Consider the following 18,922-nt stretch of genomic DNA (forward strand, 5'->3'; position numbering starts at 1 on the left):
TGGTAGAACTGGAAGAAATGTGATGACTGCAGCAGTGCAAAGCTTATCTACGCAGGAACCATTTTTCTGCAGCTACCCATTGGCTAAGAGAGATGTGCAAATATTTCAAGCTGGTAGTCCAAATTAATAACAGGACACAGGAACAGGCAGAGTCTTAGATATGTTGCTGAACACAAGTGTGCTCATTTTCTTTCATTAAATGTCAGGCATGTGGGGGGTCCTTCCATAAATCTGGAACAGAAGGCTAAAAATTTAACTTAGTAATTAGAATACACTACAGCAAATGATCTTCTAGTACAGTTCTTAGCACTCCTCAGCAGCTCATCAGGCATTCTTAAAAGAGAAGTTCAGGCAAATGACCTTGAAAAAAATAAATTGTCTACTATTACCAATTATCTCCTGCAGGAGAACACTCAGCATCAGAACTTGGCATTACACAATGATTGTCACTAGATTCAGACCAGGAGAAACAACATGAATTCTTCATACAATGGATTTCTTCCCTACCACAAGATTGGCAGGAGGTAGCAGCCAATAGATGGATCTTTGCTCCTCTTACGAACAAAGAGAGTTGTCTCAGACCATTTGTTCATCTAGCTCAGTACTGCACAGTCTAAAGGTTGGTAGAGGCTCTACAGAGTTCCAGACAGAGGTCTCTCCCAGTCCTACCTAGAGATGCCAGTGGGAAGGATACTGAGCAGTCCCTGCTCCTGCCCTGCTCCTGCCAACCTAGCAGTTCGAAAGCACATCAAAGTGCAAGTAGATAAATAGGTACCGCTCCAGTGGGAAGGTAAACGGCGTTTCTGTGCGCTGCTCTGGTTCGCCAGAAGCGGCTTAGTCATGCTGGCTACATGACCCGGAAGCTGTACACCGGCTACCTCGGCCAGTAGAGCAAGATGAGCGCTGCAACCCCAGAGTTGTCTGCGACTGGACCTAATGGTCAGGGGTCCCTTTACCTTTACATGCAGGATATGCCACCTTAAAATCCAAATTTTGTCCTTAAACTTCACAGACACGAAATCAATCAGACTACACTAGAGTCCCAAGCACATCTAGGTGGAAGTAAATCTTGCTGGTTTCTATGGAGCTTATTTCTGAATGAGTGAATGTGCCAACTGACGTAATTGCTCAAGCTTCACTGGCTTCTGAATTGGCCGTACGCTAAAAAAAATAAATGACCATCCTTATTCGTTTGGAGATATTTGTCTATCATCTTATCTCAACACTTAAAAGCAGTCAAAAGTATTAAGGCACTTCTCTTATTTATACTTTAATGAGTACACATTTTTTTCTTGGCCTCATTGCCAAACTTGCTACCCCAGCAGTCAACAACATTTCCAGTTTTAGATGTACTCCTGTGGTTATAAAGTTTTCTGTTTTATTAGAACACACACATACCATTGTAGGATTATCCTTTAATTTCCTCAAATCTTTCTCTGATGGCTTAGAACTTCTTGGAAAAGCTGTATCCTTTCAGTTTGCCAAGTTGTGCAACATGCAAAACAAAAGCTGTTTGGAGGGGAAATGCTATTTTGCAATGGTACCATTCATTTTTGGGACTGTCTGGTGCTGAAGAGAATAGTCTCTTAGCAGCTCAGTTCAGATATAGCATCATACCATAGCTTGAGCTAATAGAATAAGACGTGTCCTCCTATGCTCTTTATTCCACCCACCTCAGGCCACACACCACTTCAGTTTGTTACTTCCATTGTAGTGCAAGTCACATCTTATCATTACATACAATCTAGTTAACCACAGGTTGCTATATTTTTGCCTTCAAACATTTTGAAGCTGGAAGGCAATCCTGGCTTAGACAGCCAGTATAAACCATAGTTTGCTGGTTTTTGGTGCAACGGCAAACTGTGGTTTGCGCTAAAGCAGAGGAAACTAACTTCTCCGTTGGATTCCTGCAATATATTGCACTTTGGGCTGTTTCTGAAAACTTCAGTAAGTCCTGAAGCAATTTAGCAATAAAATCATAACCAGTAAAACATATGTAAATATAGTTTCTAAGCCAATTCAGATAAAGAGTGAGATAAAGACCTCCACTTTAAAGGTTTGTTGAAAGAGGAAGGTAGAGCATGAGACTCTTAATCTCAGTCATGGATTCAAGCCCCACACTGGGCAAAAGATTCCTGCATTGCACAGGGTTGGACTAGATGACCCTTGTGGTGCCTTCCCATTCTACAATTCTGGGATTTAAAGTGCTAAAGTGATACCACTTTGAACAGCCATGGTTTCCCCACAAAGAAGCCTGGGAGGTGTAGTTCATTAAGGGTGCTGAGAGATGTTAAGGTAAAGGGTAAAGGGATCCCTGACCGTTAGGTCCAGACGTGACTGACTCTGGGGGTTGCGGCGCTCATCTCACTTTATTGGCCGAGGGAGCTAGCGTACATGTGGCCAGCATGTCTAAGCCGCTTCTGGAGAACCAGAGCAGCACACGGAAACACCATTTAACTTCCTGCCAGAGCGGTACCTATTTATCTACTGCTAGGTTGGCAGGAGCAGGGACAGAGCAATGGGAGCTCACCCCGTTGTGGGGATTCAAACCGCCGACCTTCTGATCGTCAAGTCCTAGGCTCTGTGGTTTAACCCACAGCGCCACCCACGTCCCTGCTGAGAGATGTTAGGAGACCTCTATTCCCATCACAGAGCTCCATGGGAAGACAAATTGATTGCTAATCCACTCTGGGAATTGTAGCTCTGGGAGAGGACTAGGGGTGTCCAAACAACTCTCAGCGCCCTTAGCAAACTACAGCCCTCATAATTATTTGGAAGCCGTGGCTGTTTAAAGTGGTATTGCAGTGTTTTAAATCTATGGCGTGAATGTGGCTTTGGTATCTTGCCGGTGATGCAGCTCAGTACTTATAAAAACACATGCATTTACAATTACAAATGCATCTTTAAAAAAATAAGAATACTGTGAATTCTACTTATTATCCCTGTTTTCTCCAGGGCATGAATGCTGAATCTCTTTCCATACTCTCAGTCAGAAAATACATTGCAAAAAAAGAAAAAGAAAACTGTTCTGGGTTTCAGAGAGTTCTTAATTGGTGCGAGATGGTTGCAGACACGAGCCTACAGTACGGTAGTGTCAACTCCTATCTTCCATGCTGCCCATCTGCCACTTGCTGTATTGAGACGGATGTGTGCGTGTGTTGAGTAGACTTGGAAGACAGCCACTGAAATTCTGGAAGCAAAACAGGCCTGGCTGCAAGAGGAGCTGTGCCAGGGACACATACCAGCCCTTCCAGAAAAATGCAGGAGCAAACTTAAAACCTTTCCTTCCTCCAGCTAAACAAGCAACCTGCACTCTAAAGTCCCCCAGTTCAGAGCTTCCTTTCTCTGTCTTTTTTGTACAAGAGTTTGCCTAGGCCAGCTGCTTCTCACATTATTCACACCAGCAAAGAGAACTGCATATGATTTTATGTAAACTGTGTTACTTTTATTGTTGTTAGCCGCTCTGAGCCCGGCTTCAGCTGGGGAAGGCAGGATATAAATAAAAATTTATTATTATTATTATTATTATTATTATTATTATTATTATTATTATTAGCCTCCATACACAATTTACCGGTACTAGCCTTGCAAACAAATCCATAAAAGCTAGCAACTTCACAAAAATGCATTAATATTCACTTGCTGTGTTAGTCATTTGTGGCACTCCGGTGCCCTGAGAGAAGGAAGGAGAAGATAAACTCTCTTCCAGTTTACAAAGCATTTTTTCTGCCTGGTCATCTGGGAGTGGGAGGAAAGTTATGACACAGTGAGTGGATCTTTAACAGCCAGCCTTACCTTGGGGAAGTGCTTCTGCTAGTGCAAAGCCACCATTGGATAGAACCCTCTGTGCACAGGTAGTTTTGTTCAATCTGCACCCTTGCAAATTTTCCATTTTCAAAATAGCAAATGAAGGAAAGCGGGAGGGCGCTGAAGACTTAACTGAAAGCACAGAGCTGACAGGGAATCAAACACGTAGGTAAAAAACCTGAGAATTCCCCAGTCCAATGCATACTGGTGATGATATTATGAAAATAGCTGTGTATATTCCACCCAAGCAATACAGATATTCATATCTGCCATAGTTCAGCGGCTTTTTTACAAGTAAGTTTCTAGCCCGCATGGATACAAAAAATAAACTTTATGGTACAGGCAGCATGGCCACCAATGTGTGGGTCCTTTTGGACCTGGAAAAGGGCAGAACAGGGGCTGGAATGGGTTTATGCATGCATGCAGGGGCCAAGAACACAATCCTCATGCAAAATGTTTATGAACATGTAATATCCGGTGGAGGGACGCGGGTGGCGCTGTGGGTAAAACCTCAGTGCCTAGGACCTGCCGATCGTATGATCTGCGGTTCGAATCCCCGTGGCGGGGTGAGCTCCCGTTTTTCGGTCCCAGCTCCTGCCCACCTAGCAGTTCAAAAGCACCCCTAAGTGGAAGTAGATAAATAGGTACCGCTTTATACCGGGAAGGTAAACGGTGTTTCCGTGTGCTGCGCTGGTGCTGGCTCGCCAGAGCAGCTTCATCACGCTGGCCACGTGACCCGGAAGTGTCTCCGGACAGCGCTGGCCCCCGGCCTCTTAAGTGAGATGGGCGCACAACCCTAGAGTCGGACACGACTGGCCTGTACGGGCAGGGGTACCTTTACCTTTTACCTTTAATATCCGGTGGGGGGAATGAGAAGGATTTCCAATCATTGGAGGTGGAATTTGGCAGGCCTGCAATCTTTATCAATGCCACCATTCTCCTGGTATGGAGTTAAAGGCATCACACAGAATATTCCAAGGTAGTCTCCTATCCAAGTGCTGACCAGACCCAAACCTTTCAGAAGGCTGCTAAATCATGTGCTTAATTGCTCCATATTCCTCACTTCTGAGTAACAGCAACAGACCTAAATTATTCTGGTTGAATAATTTCACCTGTTTAATCCGCATTATATTACGCAGGGCACAGAATCCTGCTTTTTCTTGACACAGAGAACTGAGTTTGTTTGTCTGAAGCCAAGAGCAGCACACATCTCAGAGCAGGCCCAAATGGCAGACAGAAAACTATTGAAAGATCTGTTTAGAGTTGCGTCTTAAGGAGAGATTACATTAGGGAGGCATGACAGATGTTTTCAAATATGTATCAGGCTGTGATAAGTAGGAAGGTAACCAGTTGCTCGGTATTGCTACCGAGGATAGGAAAAGCAGTAATGAGCTTAAACGGCAGGGGGAAAAAGATTCAGATTAAATAATATCAGGGGGAAAAGTTCTACCCATAAGAAAAGGCTGCAAATTGAAAAATACTATCGGGAAAGGTTCCGGGACCTCAGACACAGCAAGTTTTTAAAATTAGTTTGGATACATATCTGTCAGAAAGAATTTAGGTTTAATTAATCTTGCTCCTGCGCATGGGAGGTGGGATGAATATCTCCCTTAGTTCCCTCCAACTCTGCAATCATAAAACAGCAAAATATAAGATCATAGGAGATGCAAAACCCAATCCTGCAAAATTATATCTGCATGGTTAAGTGCTATGCTGGCAAGAAAAGCTAAGTACTCATTTGCCTGTCAGGATGCCAAATGCTTTAACAGGGTGGTTACTTTTTCCAGACTTCTTATGTTCAGGGAACTCTTTCCACATCAGGTGGTCTGCCGACAAATTCCCAGACATCTGCAACAGAACACTTGCATGTAACAGAGGATCCTGGGGCATGTTTCAGGGCTATTTCTTGGTTCATGTAGACCCTAGGAGGAATAAAAGAGTAGCACAAGGCTGCTTACAAAGGGATTTCTGTGCTGTTGCTTTAAACCTCCGAAAACCAGAGGTTCAAAATGCTGTGCAGGGCTTTCTGAAAGCCCTTTAGAGACCAGAGGTTTAAGAAAAAGAAGAGAAGAGGAGTTTGGATTTGATATCCCGCTTTATCACTACCCGAAGGAGTCTCAAAGCGGCTAACTATCTCCTTTCCCTTCCTCCCCCACAACAAACACTCTGTGAGGTGAGTGGGGCTGAGAGACTTGACTAGCCCAAGGTCACCCAGCAGCTGCATGTGGAGGAGCGGAGACGCGAACCCAGTTCACCAGATTACGAGTCTACTGCTCTTAACCACTACACCACACTGGCAGCAGGAGCAGCACTGGCAGGGAGAGGCAGCCTCCATTGCATGGCTGCTGCTTCCCCCTCTTCGAGCAAGGAGCATTTTCAGTGGGCAGGTGGGAGTGCACCTTGCTCTGGCAAAGGAACCATTGGGAGCCTATTTTAAGCTCTCAATTGTTTCTTTGAAGCCCTTCCTCTGCACATGATATCAGGTGTAGGCTGGGTGGGCCTGGGCTTCCCAAAATGGCCTGGTGGACCAAAAGGAGTTATTTAGTGGGCCACAATTGCCCCACAGGCCTACAGTTCCACACCTCTGTCTTAGAGCACTGGTCAGGACGCTCCCCAAGCCACATGCATCCTACTGATTCTCTTTTGCACCCTCCTTGAGTGTTACTGACTGGCTGAAAAGTATCCCTGAAATCTGATCATGCCTCTTGCTTCCCTGGATGGCAACAGATGTGCCAACAGATGTGTAGAAACTAGCCTACTGTACAAACACACAATTTACATGGCTGGCCCCACCCACCCCTGGCAAGTGGTCCCCAGTAGGAAATGCAGTCTTTGGGCTGGGGAAAAAATGTTTTCTGCCCCTAAGCCAGAGAGTTTTGTCTTTCTTGGATGTGACAACAAGCTATGTTTAATGTTCAACCCCACACCACCGTCCCCAAAAGCAAACTTCCAATGTCCTCCTTGGGACAATAGTGAAGGAGGAGAAAGAAGAGAAGAAGAGTTTGGATTTGATATCCCGCCTTTCATTCCCTTTAAAGAGTCTCAAAGCGGCTAACAATCTCCTTTCCCTTCCTCCCCCACAACAAACACTCTGTGAGGTGAGTGGGGCTGAGAGACTTCAGAGAAGCGTGACTGGCCCAAGGTCACCCAGCAGCTGCATGTGGAGGAGCGGAGACGCGAACCCGGTTCCCCAGATTACGAGACTACCGCTCTTAACCACTACACCACACCCAATGCTTTTGCAGGCTCATTCACATAACACTAAACTATGGTCCAGTGCTACATCCGAACCAGGCTTGCATGCCTATGGAAACATAATGGCACCCCACTGCCAAAATTTAGTGCATGTTAGTTATCTTTTGAGGTCTGCTTCAGCTGGATTATATAGCAAGCCAGCTGCACAGGTACTGCTGGCAAGCATGCTGCAGTATTAGATACAAATTCACTGCATTTCAGAAACTTGTACACACACTGATAAAGCAGCTACTTGACATTTCAAGTTGATGCCAGGCAAATATTGCCTCCAGCTCCTGCAGCAGGGCAGACACAATGTGCCATTGAAAAGGTTCTCTCTGTGCCAATGCACCAAACATCTTTGAACATCTTATGCTTCTGGACCAGCATGCATTCTTGTATGTGCACAGCACACCCTTATCTAAAGCCTTCATATTGTCTCCCATGACTCGAAGATGAATTACCTCAATCGGTGTTCTTATCGCGTGGAACACTGAGCACACACACATACGCACGCAAATGGTATGACAGCGATTAGAAATAACACAATTCTGGACTCTGAACCGGACTGGCAGGCTGCTTCCATTGTTTCCCCGAGACACAACAGTCTGTTCATCATCCCAGACTCTTTCACTGCCTCGTTCCAAAAAAAGGGAGAAAGAAACGATTTTCCTCTTCTTCTTTTGGCAATCATTAACCTATGGTGGAGTCAGTAACAAATGGCTTGCAAAGGGACGACGATTGATTCTGCTTTTAACAGGTGGCTGCATAATGCAGAATGATTAATAGAGGGGGAGATTCCAAGGCTGAAACCTCTCCTTTGCTGAAGTCAACAGAAGCATTCCCATTGACTGGAAGCAACTGAACAAGTGTCACAGCCAGCACATTCCTGTCAGACCATTGGTCCGTCTTCAGAGCTCATTATCATAGCAACATCTCTCCAAGGTTTCAGGAAAGAGACATCCCCACCCATAAGGACTGGGCCTTGGACCTTCTGTGTGGAAAGCATTTATTCCAATACTGAGCTACAGTCTAAAAATGAGGGGGAAATTTTAAGCCCCAAAACGCCTCTTCCACTTCAATTCTGCACCCCTTAAATGTGCCAGAGGGGTGACAATGAAGATTTGTCCTTATTTCTTCAAGTTCTACCTAGGCTCAGGATCTGGAGATAGGCAAGAGAACAAAAAGTGGTTCGATATGAGGCATCACTGACCCACAATATGTACCATCATTTCTTCTGGCCCACGCTTGTATGTGATTAACAGGTTTCACAGGTTTTCAAGGCACATCAAAACTACCACTGTGCTTTCCTACTCATGAATTGGTCTCACCAACACAAGGAGCTTCAACCGGACTTAGAAAGGATGTAGCTCATTGGCAGAGTACCTGCTTTGCACGCAAAAGGTCCCAGGTTCGACCCCCCGCATCTCCAGGTAGAGCATGGGATGTGCCCTGCCTGAAACCCGGGAGAGTTGCTGCCAGTCGTGCAGGCAGCACTGAGCTAGATAAATCAACATCCTGATACAACACAGTTCCCTAAATTCCTATGCCCTTAACTTCTTCCCCAAATGTTATTGCTAATGTGCGTTTGACTGAGGACTCTGGGATTTTAATTCACCTGCATTTGCTCATTGTCTCCATCTTAAGGTGCTCCAACGTCTAGAGCAAGGTTAAAAAATAAAGAAGTCCAGATATTTACAGACAAATCATTGATGGGTGATTGTGTGCGTTGAACTCCATTTATTCTCACAATTCTCACACAGCAGCTTATTCAGTTTTCCTCCATCTAAATTAATTTTTGCTATGGGGAAAAAAACCCCGCATAATGCAGACAGGGAGATTTTAATGTAGATATTTTTGCAATTTCTCCCTTGCGCTTTCCCCCAGGATGTCCTCTTTGCGCATGCTGTGGTGCTTCCTCTATCTCAGCCTACAAGTCTTTCTTTCTCATACCCAATCCTCAGGCTTTATTATGAACTGACTATCATGTGTAGGACAGATGACGGCTCTGATAAAAGCAATAGCCTCCTACATAAAGCACAAGTATTTTGTTACAATCCAAAAGGGAAATCTCGCTAGGCTTGCCACTCATACGGAGCATGCGGGCTTGCCGTATCTGAGCGATACACTCTGACATGTAGTACGACAGGCAGGCGAGAAGCAATACATATGCATGGCCCCAAATTTAACTAGTGAATAGCTAAGCTGTTATTTATTCAATTGTGTGTATAATATACATCTATAGCTTCCATTACCCCAGCGTTACAGGCCCTCGCTGATGTATATGGATGAAACCGGCCGACTGCAAACCCAGCGCTGTGCATGCGACTTCTAGCTGCTTATGCACGCTGCATTTCACACATCATGTCACGAAGTCAGGGAAGCCAAAGGAAACAGAATTGAGCACATCTCAATGACAATGGCGCACGAAAGGGAGCACGAGTTATTGCCGCTGTGGAAAATGGAAAAGCCATCGAGTAACCAGCCGACCCCGAACTCCAGAGTACCATAAAGTAGCCAGGTGATAGTTCTGGGGGTTGGCAAGCTGGAGCTGAGGGGTCTAAGTCGTGAAGGTAGCCTGGATGCAGTCCTGACCGTGGTCTACAAGCGACGGTTTTTAGACAAATTTAGTAGTGCATATCGGGAACAGCTCAGTGGTTCAAACCTTGGAATCTCCTAGTAGGGCTGGGGAAGACTCATACTGGAAACCCTGGAAAGACACTGCCCATCAGTGGAGACCAGCAGTGGGGAGAAACTCCAACCTTGCCTCCCCATTTGGCTCACAGGTTGTTTCACGCAAGTCACACCCACCTGCCATACAGCTGGCATCATATATGACACCTGGTTTTGCAAAGCCCAGTGGCTGTTGGACCTTAAATGTTCACCGGGGGTTGTCTTGTAGTCTCCGTTTCTGATAACCTCAGTTGCAAAAACTGATCCATCATTATCTTATTCACCTGCCTTCACAGCTCTATGAATGTAACTAGGCATTATTCCCATTTTACAGATGGAAGAACTTTGAGTAAAGACTCAGTGGAGCTGAACAGAAAAGCTTTGAATCCATACCCTAGAATCATGGAGCTGAAAGGACCCCTGAGGATCATTTAGTCCAACCCACCTGCAATGCAGGAATCACAACATTCAGTCCCCCATCCAATGTGAAACCACACCAGAGCCTGCTTGGCTTTGAAAAAGTGCCAGCAGTTTTATTGCTGCACCACTTCAAATCCAGTATTTTATATCTGCCAAAACATTCTTTCTGTCAAACACTTACCCAAATTAACTTCAGGATTAAACCTCAGTGGCAGTCTTCCAGCCAATTACCACTTTGAGCTATATTTACAGATGCCATGCATTCTGAAATAGCCAGAAATCCTCCAGTGCCGGACCAATCCAATAATTTCACCAAGACATAAATACACCTATTCCTTGATGGGCTTTGCCAGAATACTAAGTTGCTGTATTCTTTGGGGGCGGGGAGACGATCACGTCCCATTATACTTTTTTCATATGTGACATCTGCAAGTGAAAGTGATGTCAGTGTTCTGATGCGAGTGCAGCTCGCCTCTGAAGGCAAGCACCACACTGATACTGCAATAGTCTTAGACCAGGGGTCAGCAAATTTTTTCAGCAGGGGGCCGGTCCACTGTCCCTCAGACCTTTTGGGGGGCCGGACTATATTTTTTGGAGGGAAATGAACAAATTCCTATGCCCCACAAATAACCCAGAGATGCATTTTAAATAAAAGCACACATTCTACTCATGTAAAAGCATGCTGATTCCCGGACCGTCCGCAGGCTGGATTTAGAAGGCAATTGGGCCGGATCCGACCCCTGGGCCTTAGTTTGCCTACCCATGCCTTAGACTGAGCCCTATATAGGCACAGTAGCTCTGTCCCAGTTGCAAGTCCCACCTTCACTGAAAGATGCCTCTTTGGTTTAAGAGGCCCAGCCTTGCTCCAGGAGTCTTTTACTCTGACAGAGCAGGGGAAACTTTGGCTGTACTGGGGCTTCCATGATAGAGTCAAAGGGTGGCAATGTGACAACTGGTAGAGCTTGAGACTCTTAACCTCAGGGTCATGGGTTTGAGCCCAACAGTGGGCAAAAGATTCCTGCATTGCAGCAGGTTGGACTAGATGATCCTTGTGGTCCCTTCTTACTCTACAGTTCTATGACACTATGACATCCTTGGACTAGAAGGGCACTGGCACTGTGGACTCATCTTCCGGAAGTACTTCCCGGGTTGGTCTTGGGTGCAATTTCCTTTCTGATTCCAAACCCTCATCCTCTAAAGATGGAGAAAATGACCCCAAAGTCATTACCGTCAAAATGGGTGGCATTCAATGCTTGTCCTACACAGAATAGACACACTGAAGTACCTAACTAACTTAGGTTCATTGACTTTAACAGGTCTGCTCTGAATAGAGCTTAGCTGCATACAACCCAGAGTCAGTTCCACAAAGTACAGAGTGCAGCAATCTTGAAACTGGCAGAGTAAGTGAATAAATTTAGTGGCACGTAGGTGGATTTTAATGCATAAAATGTAGTGCTGGAATTTATCCAGGGGGATAAATATTTTGGAGTCCCACCAGAATGACAGTCCCATGCTTCCTGTAGTTACTACTGCACCTTGCTCTCTTGAGGAACTTGTGAGGTTAGCAAAAAGGGGTTATGTTGCAACTAAGTCCTAAGCCAAACGTTTCCTGCAAAGGAATTCAATGGAATCCCATGGTAAGGCACTTCTTAATGCTTCCATGCCAATCTGGCCTTCAGCTTCCTCCAAGAATAGAAAAACAATTCAAATCACAGATGTTCTCCAATGGAAAAGATTATTAGATCTGCTATCATGACCCACTGGCCAACATCATTCTACCCCCATAATTACAAATCCTGCAGCCCTGAAGTTTTTAATTGCGTTGGTACTACAGAGACACAATTTCATATGCCACAAGGAGTTGTAAGGAAGGCGGAATCCCTCCAAAACGGTTTTGTGCAAAGTTATCTGCTGTCTAAGCTTTCCCAGCCCATTAATATTTCACTTTCATATAGCCCTGGACTGGTTTTGGAACATGCTTCCTTTTTATCCCCTTTTTATATATAAACAAGAGAAAGTATTTGAAGTAAGTGCTGGTAAAAAACCTCCCCTAGTCTGTCTCTCTTCCTACCCCCTCATCCCCCCCCCCACACTTGCTTTCTCCACCTCAGTCTCTTGAGGATTTTAACACTTCAAGTACAACATATACCAGGAAAAGAGGAGGGGGGGGGGGACAGAGACGAATGTGTCTAGCTTTGAATCGCCTCTTAAAAGAGAGACGGCTTTTTTCAATTGTTTTGTAGTCACATTCAGCTGTGAAAATGACGAAAAAGGAAATCGGCGAAAATAAGCGCGATTACTACATGCTGTCAGGCTGAAAGGGGAGCGTAGCAAATACAGCAGAGCCTCAAATTTACAAAACACTTTGTGAATGGAAGCAGTTTGTAAGCCTCCTGCCCCGGCAGTTCCAAAATCCCCTACCCTATTACCTTGCATCTCCACATCCTCCCATTTGGAATATCACCCGGGCATTGCCAGTGCTCGCTTTCCTCATCTACCTGGAACCCCTCCTCCCCAGTTTTTTTTTTTTTGGGGGGGGGGGCTTTCCTAGCTCTCTATGAAGATGGGAAGCAGTGCCGGATTACCAAATAAGCTGAGCAGGCACCGGGCTATGGGCCCCACACCTTTCAGGGGCCCCACGAAAAGGGACCAAAATAATATTGATTTGATCATGAAATAGCAGTCAAGCTTTCTTAGTTCAATGTTATCCCACTAGAGAACATGCACAAGCGCCCCCCCCCCCAATTTCAGCTGCCTAGGGGCCTCCCGCAGGGTTTAATCTGGCACTGTTTGGAAGCTGCCTTATACTTAATCAGACTATGGGTTCATCAAGCTCAGTACTGACTGGAAGCAGCTCTCCAGAATTTCCATCAATGACCTTTGCTAGCCCTACATGGAGATACTGGGGATTGAACCTGGGACCTTTGGCAGGCAAAGCAGATGCACTACCAGTGAGCTACAGGCCCGTCCTTTCTCTGCTTCATCTCATTAAGGGCCCTGGAAGCTGCCTTATACCTGGGCAGGCCATTTGTCCATCTGGGTCAGTACTGTCACTTGGAAATAGCTCATCAGGGTCTCAGACAGAGGACTTTCCTGCCACCTGGTACGTGATCTTTAAAAACAAGCAAACCTAGAGATTGAATCTGAAACCTTCTGCATTCAGAGCATGTTCTCTATACCACAGAGCAACGGTCCCTCCCCCTCCATTTTATCCAATATGCTTTCTGACCTCCTGAAAAACACCCCCACGCCGCCTGATTCACAAAGGGGCTGATGTGGCAACAGTTACTGCATACTGAGCAGGGTGAGCAATACTGCGACGGAGAAATTTGATAGATTAGTCATTTTGAATCTCCAGGCTTCATATATCTCCGAGGTTCCAGCAGAGCGAAATCCGTTCCACAAGAATGTTCAGTGGAACTCTGCTCCGCCATGGGAAAAGAAAACCGATCCTCTCCACTACTTGGCAAGATGTCTCTCCTTAATGGTGTTGGGAAAGTACAGTCGCCAAAGAGCACCACCCTCGTGGCTCGTGTTAAGATGATGCATTACGAGACACCACTGGGTAATGCTAAGTCTCTCTTCCCCCTTGAAACTGCACGTGCAATTACCCTGCCTGCTGCAATGTCTAGCTGCTCCCATACTCCATGGGAAATGGCGCAGGTAGAGCATCATAGTTCAGAGTACGAAAAGGAACCATCCAGGAACAAGTGCGTCATCACCCGTCGACACCGTCTCCCCATTCAAATATTATTCCAGGAACTCACTTCTCTGTAACAACCCATCAGCCTGAATTTGCTTCATGTTATGTTGAATGAAATAGAATGAAAAACTGGAACCTAGCAGTGAGGACTTTTATTTGACACACCGCACTGGGTCGAGTCTCAGCCCCAAGTGACACCTGGGCAAAACAGGCGTGAGCCCCACAGACAAAGCACACACACACACACACTTTCATGCTGCCTTCTGCACTGGGACCTGCCCTACTTTCTTGGGGTCACAATGCCCTTCTGGTGACAAAGCCTCCCCTGACCATTCTACCTAGTGCCACATCTAGCTGGCCACGCGCCACAAATCATGACCGGTTCTGCCTCTTCCACCACCATCCCCATGCCCACCGCAATATGACACATGTACCCCAAGCATGTCTTATTGCATGGGCAGTGAACGGTTCTCTGGCAAATAGCTCGATAGCTGTGATGAGTGTGGCTGGTGCAGCGATGGCAGGGGCAAGAGGTGACAGTGTCTAGTGGGGGCGGGGAAGGTGCCATGTGGCAACGCTGGAGAATCCGCATGGCTCTCCCAGCTGCCAATCTCTCTCCCTCTTCCTATATGTATGCATGTATGTTACTGCTGCACAGCCGCTGCGGAAAGGAAGGAACCCTCTCCCCAGAAAACAGGCGTCTTTTCCCCCTGCATAAGTCCACGATGAAGCCTTGGAGCCTTCCACGCGCGCACACCCTGCTCGCCCCTTCCCCAAAACTGCACCGCCACAAAGCGCCCTGCCCTCGCCCTAATCCCAGCCGCCGCTGCAGCCACTGCCGACTTGCAGGAGAGCCCAGCTCGGTCCAATCCCAGCGAACACGCCTCGCGCGTACAGGAAGAAGGCAATGCGGCTCTCGGCGAGCCCTTCCTCGTAGCCGCGGCTGCCCTGCGTGCAATAAACATACCGGCTTCTAGCTCTCGCCTTCTCCTCCTCCAGCTCCTTTCCTCCCAATCAGCTGCCGCTACCGCCTGCCCAGCCCCGGATCTACCTGCAGGACTCGAAGCGAGCTTTTAAAAAAACAGAAAAGCCACAGTACACAAACCAAGCCTTTGCACCACTTTCCAGCCCTCGATCCCGTGTGCACTTGTTCCCCCAGTTGCGCGATCCGCCCACCTAAGGCAAAATCGCGACCACCACATCGCAAGCATGGGAAGCTTCCTCCCAAAATAACGCAGCCCTCCTTGGCTGTGCGGGCAAGCCTGGTAGACCCAGAGGAGCTCAGTCTCCCTCCTCCTCCCTTCCTAAAATCCTGATCTTCCATCTCTTAACCGCCCCCTTCCCCGCCGCCCTAGGCGAGGGTGCCTTCCCTGCTTCCCAAACCGAGCGGCGCCACGAGTCAGGGGCGCATGGAGGTTATTTACTACCTGGTTGGGCAGCTGGTGGTTGTCTTGGGGGCGCTCCTGCCACGTAGTACTGGGGAGGGGGGCGCGAAGTCTCTTCCTGGCCGCCCCGCTCCCTACCACCAAAGTGGTGGCTGGTGCGGTCCTTTTAATTTTCCCATATGCGCCCACGGAGAAAAGAGGTTGGGGGAAGCCAAAAAAAAAATCCGCACGCACACACCCCAGCCTTGGTCCAGGCTAGCAGCAACAGCAGCAATTAATCCAGCAAGAGGCAGCCAGAGCAGCGCAAAAGCTCTGCAGCAGAAGAAACCAACGGAGCTTCCCATGCACTCATGTTGTTGCTGTTGAGAGTGCAGAAGAGGATACGCAGCAGCAGCAGCAGGCGGATTGGCAGCCGGCGCTGCTTGTGGCAAGGAAAGACGGGGAGAGGAGAAGGCGGCGGGGAGGGACGAAAGGGGAGGCGCTTGCGGTGCGTGGTGTGTGTCTGGAGAGAGAGTGTGGAGCTGTGCGCGCCGCGTTGCATGCGGGGTTGCGCGGTGCCACCTCCTCGCTGGGAGTGCACTGCGGAGCCGGCTTGGGAGGGGAGAGCAGCCGCCAGCGCAGGATCAGCCTCTTAAGAAGGGGATTGACAGGAAGGATTTAAGAAAGCCTCACCTTTCTGAGCTCTGAGTCAGCAGAGAGTGGAACAGGTTCATTTTTATTATTATTTTTTGCTCTCTTCTTCCTGCTTCCACAGCAGAAGCTTCAACAGCTGCAGAAGAAACCAAGACCAGCAAATCAGTGTAACCCGTGTGTGTGTGTGTTTGCGTGTTTGTTTTTTTCCTCTGTCTGCCATGGTTTGCATTTTCCTTTTACCGTGCTAAAATCAGGAGCTTTGCAAATCCTTAAAAGAGAAGGGGGGCGGGTTAACACCTTTTGGGCAGCTTCACTTCAGGAGTGAACTCTGAAATAATGCAGATTAGTTGCTCCTTAACAGGCTTTCTCCAGTCAGGGTGGTTATAAAAAGGGTTTAGGTGTGTTTGTGTGTTCCTGCCGTGGGTGGAATACTCTTAATAATCCACATTATGGATTGCAAGTTGAGGACTAGGCAGGGGTTAAGTGAGCTGTTCCAGAATAAAAGATGGTCATTTTGTGTGTGGCCGGGGAAACCTGAGGATGCAGGCTATTCCAGATTGGTTCTGATCCAGTAAACCTGAAAGGTGCTGGTTGTTGCAAATTAGCTGTGGCATAAAATGGTATGACCTTCTTGTGTCCTTGCCATTTCATAGTCAAGGTTACCTGGAAGGAGCTGAGGCTCACACACTTGGGCAGCGATACCCAGAGCTAGCCTTACTCTGCAAGAAGCCTCACTGAACTCCTTGGGTTGACAGATATTTACAGGATTGTACTGCTGGTTTATGCAGCGAGTGGCCATTCTCTCCGGCATTGATCTGTTGTGACCATGAAGCCCAATGCAGCAACCACAGCAGTTGTTTGGGATCAACTCAGTGAAAAGCTATATTCTTCCCCTCTACCCCACCCTGTTCCATGTTTTGCATGAAGGACAGCCTCAAAACTGGGAGGAGAGGGTAATGGAGTTTTTGGAATCAATTCATCCAGACTGCAAACACACCAAACATTTAAAGCACACACATACTCTCAAACAATCTTGGGAGCTTAGGTTTACCCATCAGAGCTACAGTTCCCAGCACCTTTAAACTACAGTTCCCAGGATTCTTTGGCAGGGTGGTTAAATGTGCTTATGGTGTGGGAAAAGAGTGAAAAGCTGTGGTCTTTTTACCCTTCCATATTTTGCATGGACAAAAATATCACAATTTGCAGGCGGGCTGGGGCGGATTGAATGTGTCAGATTTCCCACTCCTTCTTCCAAAACCTTGAATGAAACAGGTGTGTGTGTGTGTGTGTGTGTGTGTGTTTTGCAGGTCGTGCAAGGGGAAGAGAAAATTTCTAGACAACAGCCTCTGTGTGACCTTTGGATGTTTACTATCCTTGTCTTCTCTCTCTCTTGGGGTGTTATATGTGTGTGTACATAAGTGAGGGAGGTGAGGTGGTTAAAGGGTTTGCTGTGGTGGTGTTTTGGTTTTTTTTAAAAAAAGAAAGCCTTCTTAACCAGGAAGCAGCTACAAGAAAAGCTAATCAAACGCCAGCTGAGGAAAAGTGCACTAGTTCAGCGCATTCAATAATTATCACTGCATATGCTCCCGGCACGAATGTATTGGTATATGTTGCTACCAATATTGCTCCTTATTCCAAAGCAGGGATGGGCAATTTCTGCATTTCACAGACTAAATATGATGTGAGAGATCCATGGTCAGTTCTCCAGATATATTTTCCTTTGCCTAAAAACAATCTAGGAGGAAGGGGATAACAGGGTCAGGAGGAATAGGGTTGAGGTTGGCAGACCAGTTAATCCTTTCCCCACACATTTCCCTGTCCGTCCCCCCCCCCCCAATACAGTATTATTAACCACGAAGATAGTATTTTTTAGAATTTTCTTTTTCTCACCCACCTCCACTCAGAAAATAAAAGCCATAAAAAGCTGTTTTTAAAAAATCCCCCAAGTATTCCTCACCATCTTTTTTTTGTGTGTGTGATGGCCACCATATTTCCCTCACAGTGCCTTGGAAGGACTCCAGGTCAAGGACATTGTGGAGGATTCAAAATGGCGGCCATTTTGCTTCTGTTGTCATTGGCAGCAGCAAAAAACATTAGGTTAAAAAGATAAAAAGTTTGCTACTCCCACTGCTAATGGTGAGCCCATACACACACACACACACCCCAGCAATAAACGGTTGAAGAATTTCTCCTCATTCTGGAGTAAGGTAGTAAAATCACCCACCCAACTTCTTTGCCCACTAATAGGGCAGAGAATTTCAAGAGGCCATTAAGAGCACAGTTCTAACCTGTACTTGATTTTACCTCAAGCCTATTAGCAGCTTGAGAAGACTGATTACAGTCTGTGTTCCTAGTTTTCTTTGTATTAGCCCCATGAAACTCAGGAGGACTTGCTTTTGAGTAGACATGTAGAGGATTGGGCTCTTTAAAGTCAGGGAATTAGCCCAGACAGAGAAAAGAAATGGCTAAGAAAAACCAAAAAAACCCTTCCCTCAGCATCACCCCCTAAGCCAAAATACCTCTGGGAAGAATGCAGGCAACTGTATTGTTCTTGCCATTTCCTAACCTCCAACAAGGCTATTTATCTATAACATTTGTATATCGCCTTTTCCTCCGGGGTCCTATACATGGTTCTCCACCCGTCCCTGTTTTCTCACAGCAACCCTGCGAAGTAGGTTAGCCTGAGAGGTTGGCCCAAGGTCATCTGGCAAGCTTCACGGCTGAGTGAGGATTTATAACCTGGCCCCCCAGGCCCTCATCCTAGACTCTCAATTTTTCTACCACATTGGCTATCAGAGGGAGAAAAAAGCCACAGTGTGTGTGTGAATGTGTGTTTAAAAATAATAATATTTTTTTAAAAAAAGAAACCTCCCTGACTTGGCCACCATTACAGGCCATTTTGAGCAAAAGAAGTTACATATAAATTGACCCTCATCCCCAGGAGCTATCTGTTCTCCAGAGATTGGTCCGGGGGCCACCAATGTACTTTCCAGCTTACTCCAATCCTTTCATAGGCACTCAGAATGTAAAATAAAATGGGTGCTGTTTAACAGTACAGTCATACCTC

General features: G+C 46.6%; 1 protein-coding gene and 1 long non-coding RNA gene across 9 annotated transcripts in view; one reads left to right on the forward strand and one right to left on the reverse strand.

Moving 5' to 3' along the window:
• CCSER1 (coiled-coil serine rich protein 1) overlaps positions 1 to 18,658 on the reverse strand; it is a 691,921-nt gene extending 673,263 nt beyond the window's left edge. For 5 of the 7 annotated variants that reach the window (XM_083756443.1, XM_083756445.1, XM_083756449.1 and 2 more), the window contains exon 1: positions 15,265 to 15,659. The gene's annotated coding sequence lies outside the window, so the exon portion shown is untranslated. Of the gene's footprint in view, positions 1 to 15,264; positions 15,660 to 15,894; positions 15,992 to 18,149 lie in introns of those variants that run through there. The other 2 variants (XM_083756447.1, XM_083756444.1) reach the window with 2 other exon arrangements.
• The window catches only part of LOC310852920, a 73,457-nt gene continuing 70,342 nt past the window's right edge, over positions 15,808 to 18,922 (forward strand). For both annotated transcript variants that reach the window (XR_014568436.1, XR_014568437.1), the window contains exon 1: positions 15,808 to 15,929. This is a non-coding gene — a long non-coding RNA (uncharacterized lncRNA). The remainder of the gene's footprint in view (positions 15,930 to 18,922) is intronic.

Source organism: Podarcis gaigeae (genome assembly GCF_964106915.1).
Source record: "Podarcis gaigeae genome assembly, chromosome: 9".
Classification (NCBI taxonomy): Eukaryota; Metazoa; Chordata; class Lepidosauria; order Squamata; family Lacertidae; genus Podarcis; species Podarcis gaigeae.